This window comes from Diadema setosum, chromosome 10 (assembly GCF_964275005.1).
Source record: "Diadema setosum chromosome 10, eeDiaSeto1, whole genome shotgun sequence".
Lineage (NCBI taxonomy): Eukaryota > Metazoa > Echinodermata > Echinoidea > Diadematoida > Diadematidae > Diadema > Diadema setosum.
Window position 1 is genome coordinate 25,819,782 of NC_092694.1, and position 11,472 is coordinate 25,831,253.

Consider the following 11,472-nt stretch of genomic DNA (forward strand, 5'->3'; position numbering starts at 1 on the left):
AATGATACCATTTTATAGGCAAATTGTTCAATGATAATCTACATCAAAATATACTGCTACCTTAAACAAGTGTTACTGTTTCACGTCGATAAAACGAGCAAAAACATGCATCAAATTGCACCATTTGCAACATCAAAATGCAAAAAGTTCTTACCGTGGCAGGGGGGACAACCCCCTCCCACACCCTCCCCTCCCCCCTCGCTCGACCCGCTCGCTCGGGTTCAGTCGCGTTCATGATATTCAGTGAAAAGAATTAATACAAGAAGTGTATTTAAATGATACCATTTTATAGGCAAATTGTTCAATGATAATCTACATCAAAATATACTGCTACCTTAAACAAGTGTTACTGATTCACGTCGATAAAACGCGCAAAAACATGCATCAAATTGCACCATTTGCAACATCAAAATGCAAAAAGTTCTTACCGTGGGAGGGGGGACACCCCCCTCCCACACCCTCCCCTCCCCCGCCCCCCCCCCTCGCTCGCTCCGCTCGCTCGGGTTCAGTCGCGTTCATGATATTCAGTGAAAAGAATCAATACAAGAAGTGTATTTAAATCATACCATTATAGGCAAATTGTTCAATGATAATCTACATCAAAATATACTGCTACCTTAAACAAGTGGGACTGTTTCAACTCGTTAAAACACGCAAAAACATGCATCAAATTGCACCATTTGCAACATCATAATGCAAAAAGTTCTCACCGTGGGAGGGGGGACAACCCCCTCCCACACCCTCCCCTCCCCCCTCGCTCGCTCCGCTCGCTCGGGTTCAGTCGCGTTCATGATATTCAGTGAAAAGAATTAATACAAGAAGTGTATTTAAATTATGCCATTTTATAGGCAGATTGTTCAATAATAATCTACACTAAAATATACTGCCATACCTTAAATAAGTGGAACTGTTTCACGTCGATAAAACGCGCCAAAACATGCATCAAATTGCACCATTTGCAACATCAAAATGCAAAAAGTTCTTACCGTGGGAGGGGGGACACCCCCCTCCCACACCTTCCCCTCCCCCCTCGCTCGCTCCGCTGGCTCGGGTTCAGTCGCGTTCATGATATTCAGTGAAAAGAATCAATACAAGAAGTGTATGTAAATTACACCATTTTATAGGCAAATTGTTCAATAATAATCTACATCAAAATAAACTGCTACCTTAAACATGTGGGACTGTTTCACGTCGATAAAACGCGCAAAAACATGCATCAAATTGCACCATTTACAACATCAAAATGCAAAAAGTTCTCACCGTGGGAGGGGGGACACCCCCCCTCCCACACCCTCCCCCCCCCCCCCCCTCGCTCGCTCCGCTCGCTCGGGCTCGGTCGCTTCGCTCCCTCGCAGACTAACCGCCCCCCCCCCCTAAGATGAAATCCTGGCTACGCCGTTGGATAACTGGAGTAATTTGGTCAGATGTTTTTGTCAGGGTTACAAGCCTTGCAGCTGTATTTTGAATTTGGTGCAATACTCGAAGCAGGGAGACCAACAAGAAGGAAGTTGCAGTAGTCAAGATGAGAAGTAACAAATGCGTGAATTAGACGTTCGGTGGAAGACTGCTCCGATAACTTACGGATATTAATAATGTATTTTTACAAATACCCCTGAAGCAGCAGAACGACATGAGTTCTTAATGTGTGTGTTATTTCATTTGTTCGTTTGTTGTTGTTTTTTAAAGTTCAGATGCTTATCTACCGTAACTCCTAGATCTCTGACGGACTGGGAGATACATTTTTGTGAGAAAACTAGCCCGCCTGACAATTCTGATTTATCAGAATTCAATTTTAAATGATTATCGCGAGACCATCGCTTAATATCATCAACATAACTATGAAGTTTGCAGAGCTCTTCGACGTTGGGTATTTGGTAGTATGATTATGTAAATTTGAGTATCGTAAGATATCTTCACGATCTTTCACAACTATTTCTTAAAATAATGATCAATATTGGATGCCCGCGTTCTACAGCTGATCTAAATTACAGCGAATTTTGTGTCCTGTCAATTGGAAACCTTCACAATACCGCAATTTAACCGTCAAACGCAATAGAAATGCCACAACCTAAGGATTTGAATCCTTGTTCCTCATTATGGTTTCTATTAATGAAAAAGAAGGGACAGAACGAAATGAGATTAAGACTTTTATGTTAGTGAAATTGATCACTCTCAGCTGCATATATTTTGAAGGAAAATTAATGATTTCGGACATGTGTTAAAAGCATCGTCGACAGCGCGATGCTGCTCCATTTGGCATGTTTGGTAAAGCCTATCATATCCCCTACTCCATTCCCCCTTTCTTTATGAATTTTGGGGATCACATAAGGATACGCGCTCTTTTGAAATGAGTCAAGTCTTAGTTAGGCATATAATCTTACCTTTACAGTGATCACACTAAAGAACCCGATTCCACATCATTCTATCTAATCAGAGAATCGAAAAAGATAGCTTTTCTAATTGATGTTTGTTGATAGACCAAATCAGTGTATCCGTCCCGTGATTGCCTATCAGTGACGTAACAGCGCGAATACTATGCCCATACAACTGCTTGTGTTATCATAGGCCTAATCAGTTACACTAAGAAGCTGTTCGTGATGTGTGGTGTTTGCACCAAAACTAGTATGTAAAATTCATACAAATTTTACACTATTAAAATGGCTTACATGATTTCTTAGCTAGTTGGCAAGAGGGATACCCCAACTCACAAGCGAGCGCACCCTCTGCGAGCTGTGTCTAAAACGAGTCTCGCTGTGTGTGTTGTTGAATCAGCGTGTCTTATTCGATTCTTCTTGTATTGTTCCGCCAGGATGGTGTCTTTCAAGACAGCTGGACACTGCTTTCATTGTTCCTGGGAAAGGGTCATCTTTCTTTTGACGGTCAAGCCTTTCATTATTATCGTGGTGAACTTCACTAATCGTCCCCACGCTAACGTACAAAGGAAGGAAATGCTTTTATTATGTATCAAAGCACGCGTAATACCATCAGTATAGGCCTATAAAACGAAAGTTTGACTCTATGTCCCGAACTGTAGGCCCTGTAATAGCAACTATACATGTTAGAAGTCAAGTATGGAAACGATGGATTCCCACTGCCAATCAAATCTCTCTCGACAAGGACGCGATCGGAATCAATCTGGATGTGATCGATCTACCTTGATCGACATTGGTTTTGGCTTCCTCCTATACACGATATTTTTTAACACTCTGTCGGACTATAGATCATAACATGCAGATTTGATCGGCAGTGGAACCCAGCCCTAAGGCGGATTCTTGTTCGAAAAGTAATAGCAGAAAATAGCCTACACGAAATTCAGCATTGCATATACCAAAAGACAGATAGAGAGGAAAACATCGAGAAAGTAGTTCCAATCTATGATTGAATGGAAGGTATATATATGTAACTGAATGCCATAAAAAGATAGATAAATGAATAAAGAAATACAGCTCCAAAGTTATTCGCTTAGCGACGACCGCCACGTACACAATCTGAAAGTGAAGTAGGCTGTATGATTACATATTGCGCATAATGTCCGTTGATCTGTCGAGGCGGTTGCTCAACCAAAACACGTAAAAGGGTTAAACAGCGTTTTAAAAGGGGCGAGGAGCGACAGCGTTTTCAAAAATGTTGTATTCACCCTTTTTCTAGCTGTATCTAGCACATCTAACGTTGGATTCAGCTGGATAGATAGGGTGAATGCAACATTACCTTAAAAACGTTGTCACTCCTCAGCCCTTTTGAATGTTGATTTACCCTTTTCTTTTTAAGAGTGTAGGAGGCTAATTTCAATTTCAGATCGAACAGACATGACAAATATAGTCACGAGTTGTTTTGATCGATGTCATGCAATTTGCCGTAATTCGCGATAACGGGTTCGGTTCAAATTTACGAAGGTGATCGGAAATTCTATATTTAGCGTTCTCGTCATTTTGGTGCAAGTTGGTACTTGTTTATGGGTTCATACCCATGGGTATGAAAATAGGCCCTACACTAGTGCCTGATTCTCTTTATTCGAGACAGTGTGTATATTGGTATTGTGCCATCATCCCACTTGTGCTTGTTTTGTTCAAAACAAACTGTCTTTTTCTCTATCCTTTACACGTTACTTTCAATACGCAGTAGTTCAAAGGATGTTTTGATATACAGGAAGGTAAACGAGTAATTGCTGTTCGATCACCGCGATCCCCTGACTTTCAGCTAGAGCCACGTTGGCCAGCACGCAATGCTAAATCCCTGTAACCAAAGATTCTACGGAACAGTATTACCCAGTGATGAAAAAAAAAATCCAACAAATCTTTATTTCCCGTTTTTTGTTGTTGTTTTTTCTGTCTCAAACACTGTCATTTCTCGTTGTAAAGTTATCTTTCGACATTATTGCAATAGTCGGGTAACGGGAAAACAAAACGTAAGGATTTTGTGTTTGATTCCTTACATATTCTCTTTATTTTACATATGTAGAGAAAGAAAGAAAGAAAGAAAGAAAGGAAGGAAGAAAGACAGACAGACAGACAGACAGACAGAAAGAAAGAAAGAAAGAAAGAAAGAAAATGATCCCATGCTCGTCTAAAGAAGTTTAAGCTTTTCACGCTGCAACCTAGTAGGTGACGTCTATTCGGTGTGGCGCTCTCTCACAATGAGTACTATGTCGCACGTGGAGTTTTCCTGTAATGAGCCAATGAGCCAGTGAAGTCTCGGCCTTTCCCGGGGGCAGGCGCCTCTAGTGTTAGCCTATATGATAGGCGGGGATATCATGGAAGAGGAGGGATGATAGAAGAATAGAGGAAAGGGTGAGGACAGAACAGAGAAAACAGACACCGATGCTTTTCGTCCCGTCTCTTTGTTGGGTATGTCGGAGCACTAGACCATAAAGTCTTTGTAGATCCGAGCATGCATCGTAAGAGGGCTTGCTCCATTCAGTCGATTTGAGCGACATTATAAGTCGTCTTTAAGATGACAATAGCCTTTCAAACACAAAGTTCAAAATTGATGCGCCTCTCTAGCCTGAAATAACTATGCTATATAGACACTGAGGTGTCCAACAAGTTCAAGAAAAGGAAAATTTGGCTCTTGCATAGAAATGGGCACATGGTGCAATTCAAAGCATAAGATACTCATTCATAATTGTAAACTTACCCCAACGTTTGAAAGAATGCATGTAACTGAAAGAAAATATCTTTAATATGTTAAATGAAACAAACCATTGGAAATCGGAGAAATCTCTCCACCTGAAGCTTAACAATATATTGTTATATCAATAACAGTCAAGTTTCTTTACAACTCGTCGTAGCTACCATCAACCTTCTTGGCGACCATTTCTTCGCACTCAGCCGGAAAAGGACAGCTGAAACAAGTTCTGCAGTCGAATTCCCGTTTGAAAGCTGGACAGAATCTCTCCTCCAGCTCTTAAGTATTACAGGACGACATAGATTTTAGCAATTATATTACAACCATCACGAAGGCCGACGACCAGTTGAAGTAAATGCCGCAACAGAATAAAAAGGCAAACCCGGTGTTAAAATACAAAGATTTGATTCAATGGTGTGTCAAAGAACACAAATATCAATGTATTCTACAGCAACAAAAATGACAGAAGTTAACGGAGTTTGACAAAGAACGACGACCAGCTGAAATAAGTATTAGAATGTTAGTCTAGTTCCCGTTTGGAAGTCGGACAAAATCTCACCACCTGATGCCAAACAATATTATATCACTAACAGTCAAGTTTCCTTACAACTCGTAGCTACCATCTTTTAATATCATCACTAAGCCCCTTTTTACACTTTCACGGATTGCTTCACGGATGACCACGGATCGTCATCCGTGGTGTTCCGGCATGCAAAATATCGATTTTCCTTTCAATGCCGGTGTGAATACAGTCCCAACTGGTTGTCTACACGGACAAGTACGGAAGCTACAAGGACAAGTACGGTGCCTACACGGACAGACAAGGAATGAACGCGGACCACAGCGGAAACGATACGGAGCTAACACGGATATCAAGGAAGAGCACGGATGCAACTGGGTCCCTTCGCGGTGTTTACGCGGATATCCCCAAAAAGTTGACACATTACATTTGCTTTTTCTTTTGATACTTTATCATTCTTGGGCGACATGCTTCCAGAGCTAAGTAATATGTAACAAGCACACCAGAAAATCTACAGCAGATTACATACGCATCTGCTTGTCGACATCATAAAGGCATATCTCTTTGTTGCAAAATCTCATTTTGCGGGAACATAGCAACATAAACAAAGCAAAACAAACTAAGACAAATCAACCCCCCCCCCAAAAAAAAAAAGAAACAGCAAGAAGATGTGTGTGGGTCACTTGAAGATTCTCATGCGATATAAACCTACTAGAGGAGTCGATTGGCTGTACTGATGGGTGAAGATGTGAGCAAATTTCATTGACTTTCTGAGCTTGTATTGGCAAAATATACACGAATTTCTCATCCCGGATGGAGCCGATGCTAATACGGACGTTCCGATGTCTTCACGGAGGCAACACGGAGTAGCCGGTGCCTACAAGGAAGGAATACGGATGCAACACGGAGTAGACGGTGCCGACAAGGAAGAGTTTGTATTGATTTCCATCCGTGATGTCCGGGATGAAAAATTAAGCAAGCTCATTTTTTTTTTTCGGCGGACATGCCGGATGATCAAGGATAATGTCGGATGACTTCACGAAGTCAACACGGTCATGCCGGAAATAGTACGGATGATCCCTGACCGACGATCCGTGGTCATCCGTGATGCAATCCGTGAAAGTGTAAAAGGGGCTTATAGCGACCAATTGAAGGGTTTGTTTGCAAAAACCGATAAGTCCATTTTTGAAGATTTTGAAGTACGATCTCTGTCACAAAGTACAAAATAATACCTTTTAAATGATATATTGGTCACTACATATAAAGGTATATTTTTTAAGTTATGGTCGAAAGAAGCAAAAAATTCTTATTATTTTCTTTATTTTTCTTGAACTTTAATCGCAAATATCTCCATTTGGCAAATATGGACTTATCGGTTTTTGCAAACAAACTCTTCAATTCTTCGCACTCGGCCGTGAAAAAAAGAGTTCCGTGTGTGTGTGTGTGTATGTGTGTGTGTGTGTGTGTGTGTGTGGTTTATTTTGTATGTGTGTGTGTGTTCCCGAAGACATCATCTCCCGAAACATAATGGCAAGTGAAAACATTTGCATAATTTTCCTTTGGTGTCTGGTTGCGGAAAGTGGGCGAAAAAAAAATCCGCCTTTACAGTAAAGTTAAAAGGCGAACGCAGATGACATTCTATGGTATGTTGACAACATGAAATCAATTTTTTTCTTTGTTTGTTTCTTTTTCTGAGAATAACAAACAATAAGAACAGTTAACCGGGATCGACAAATGCGGGATGGACAGCTGAAACAAGTTTTTCAGTCGAATTTCCGTTCGAAAACTGGACGGAATCTCTCCTCCCGCTCTAAAATTTTACAGGACGACATAAATTCTAACAATTATATTGCAACCATGACGAAGGCCGACGACCAGTTGAAGTAAATGCCGCAACAAAGTAAAAAGGTAAACCTGGTATTAAAATACACAGATTTGATTCAATGATGTGTCAAAGAACACAGAAATCAATGTATTCTATGCAGCTACAAAAATGACAGAAGTCAACGGAGTTTAACAAAGAAAGACAACCAGCTGAAATAAGTATAAGAATGTTAGTCTAGTTTCCGTTTGGAAGTCGGACAAAATCTCTCCACCTGAAGCTTAACAATTAATTCGATAACAGTCAAGTTTCCTTACAAGTCGTCGTAGCTACCATCAACCATCTTAGTGACCAATTCTTCGCACTTGGCCGTGAAAGGGAGTTTCGTATTTTACCGAAACCAAGACATCATCTCCTGAAACATAATGGCAAGTGAAAACATTCGCATAATTTTCTTTTTCCGCTAGTTTCTGGTTGCGCAAAGTGGGTGAAAAAAAAATCCGCCTTTACAGTAAGGTTAAAAGGCGAATGCAGCTGACATTTTTGGTATATTGACAACATGAAATCAATATCCCTTTTTTAGCATAACAAACAATGAGAACAGTCAGCAGGGATTGACAGCTGAAACAAGTTCTGCAGTCGAATTCCCGTTTGAACGCTGGACAGAATCTCTCCGCCCGCTCTAAAATTTTACAAGACGACATAAATGTTAACAATGATTACAACCATGCGAAGGCCGACGACCAGTTGAAGTAAATGCCGCAACAGAATAAATAGGTAAACACGTTGTTAAAATACAAATATTTGATTCAATGTAGTGTCAAATAACAAAACAAAAAAAAAAATCAATGTATTCTACAGCAAAAAATATGACAGAAGTTGTCGGAGTTTGACAACGAACGGCGACCATCAAATAAGTTTTGCAACGATGGTCAAGTTTTCGTTTGTAAACCGGACAAAATCTCTCCGCCGTGTTTCCTACAAATTCAATGTCTATCGACAGCGGTCAAGTCTCCTTCCACATCGCCGTAACTACCATTTGCACAAAAGACGGAAAGTCAGCCTGTTATTCACAATTATCTATAGCAGCGAGAATACTTTTTTTTTTTCTCGTGAAAACACAAAACTTCCCATTCATTATCGTACTCGGCATTGCGAATCATATCACCCAGCGGATTTTTTTTAGCTGTAGCCACGCGTTTTGGACGTTGTTCGACGATGGAACAGAGACGGAATTTCGGTGGTACAGTAATGGTAATTCGTCGGGACGATATGCGACGTTTTAGATCACACGGATAACAGGCTTTATGCTGTGACAAGTAAAGCTGAACAAAACATAAACTTGAACACGAACGGCATTGAAACGAAGCCATATAGTCAGAACGTCTCCCGACGCTTGAACAATGATTCGTCGGGAACGATATGCGACGTTTTTAACAAAAGAAACGCAAGGCACAATACAAGCCGAACTTAACTAGTACTAGCCGAAAATAACTAGTAAGTCGGGACGAAGAGCGACGATTAGTGAAAGGGAATCCTTTCTCTATCGTCGCTTATCGTCGGGACGAATAAACAAAGGTATGAATAGAAAGTACGTGTATTCATATGCACGGTTGCTTATTCATATGCACGTGACGTCTGTTCATATGCAAATCATCAAACATGCACAATGCGACATCGTCGCGACGAAGATATCTCTCTATCAGGTTTTTCTGTGGTGCCTTATGTATTTCCTGTTTTATTCCGGCGTTGCTGGATTGTCTATCTCCTCCCGAGCCGTCGGCTCCGGGCAGCTGCGACCGGTGCCGTCGGCCGCAGGAGAGTATCCTGCATCGAATGGCGCGGGTTTCGTCCCCGCTCCGCCTCCGTGTCGACGTCGAGGACGAAAAAGAAAAATTAATTAGATAGATGCATAATGCATTTTTGTGCGTGACGAAAGAGCCGACCGTTTTAATATTCACCAATCCTGTGCTGGACTCCTACTTTCTCGATAGTGCATCTTTTAGCTTGCAGAGACAGTGGGATACTAAAGATGATGGGTGCAGCGAAATCTCTGACATCTTCCGGCGGACTGGCACGCACGCACACAATGTACTCTCGGGTGGGTACGGTATGCCAGTGTGTGGCCTGCGCCTGTGTATGTACATGTATTGACGATGGTTACACGAAACATTCTCTGCCTGCGCGTGATATGGACTCTCATATGGTATAATACACGGCGCGGTCATACACGGGCATTTACGTACAGTGACGTTCGCCATTGGCATTGGCGTGCCCTAATGAAAACAACGAATGCTGTTATTTTATTGTATTTTGCACAACTGCAGGATACTATGCAGCTCAGGTACGTCATTTAGTTTACTCTCAAGTCGGGTATCATCGTACTCAGACTGTTTGCTAACTATCCACTTAAATTTTGTCCTTGCCGATCGTATCCTTCCATATCAGATTACACGCGCCGCTGTCCATTCGTTTAATTACTGCAGAGCTGCTGTAAACATGAATATTCATGAGACGAGCGGACGCGGGGATCTTGGTGAATACCTGTCCTATCTTTGCCATATTTTGCACACGTATATAGACGATGTCGCAGGAATCATTTCACAAAATAACCACTTTTTCCTCAGATGCCATCTTGGGAGTGTAAAGATGGGTCAAGGGTCATATGTATTTGTTGCTGTATCTTCGTTATTCAGTGTATACAGAATTTGGTACCAAAGATGGCAGATATGACTCCCTTTTCTAAATGAGAATCCAAACATCACACGGCCAATGTCTCTAAACACAGACGAAACTTGTATGGTCATGCCTATTGCGATCAGGATTCGAATCATTGATTAAAAAAAAATCGGATCACCTTAATTTGTCAGTAATGACAAATTACAATCTCTAGTTAGGTGATCCGAGAATCCTCTCGGATCACCTTCTGTATCTGTACTGATTCTTTGTTTTTCTTCTTCATTTCTCCGCAAAAGTTGTGTAGAGATTAGCTCAGAAAGTGCTCCTCCTATCAACTTCAAAATTATACCATATATGTATCGTGTCCCAAAGACGACGAATCTAATAAAATCAAAGTGATCAGTCGACCGTGACGTCACTATGACGTCATTATATGAAAACACATTCTCAATAATATCTCATTAATGGAATGGAATTTTCCAATGAAATTTACGTCTCATATAGTTCAAGTCAACTTGATTCTACTCATGTTCTCAAAATTTATCTATATTCTTAAAACGTGCGCGTACGCGCGCGTTGAAATATTTGTATGCTCAAATCGAGCTCAAATTTTTTTTGCACACGTTTCAGACCATATGGAGCATTTTTTGAAAAATTGAAAAAATCGGACGGACGCGTACGCGCGCGCGCATATACGCACGCACAGCTCATATGCAATAGCAATTTCCCGTTTTTTCACTTTGATCGGATGTCTGAAATGTCAAGGAATATTTCTACCAAGTTTCAAGTCAATCCGACTCAAAATGACGTCATACGGGCCCGTCAAAGTTGAAATTCCGCGCGCGCGTCAATGGCGATATACAGTGCAACAATGCCAAAAAACTGCCAATTTTAAATCCGATTTTACTCGTCAGGATGGACGGTGACCCCCCATTTTCTTTACATATTCTGAAAGCTGATGAGTTGTACATGTCATTTCATGGGTTGGCGATGCTGAAAAAATGATTAAAAGGTATCAAATTTCTTAATAAAGTAAAAAAAGTAAATTTTCAAAATGACGTCATCAAATTTCAAGTTCATTCAAGCATATCTCACTTATTCTTTAGTTGATTTTCGTCCAAATTTCAATATGTTGTAGCTTATTAAATGGTCTTTCAGATATATAACAACAACAATTTGATTGGATGACGGCATCACCTCGTAAAAAGGGATTAAAAGTAACATTGTTAAATTTGACCAGTTTACGTGTTATCTCTATGGGAGTGCAGTTTTTCTGGAAATGAAAACTGACATGACTCTCTTTATCGAGCACTAGCTCACTTATGCT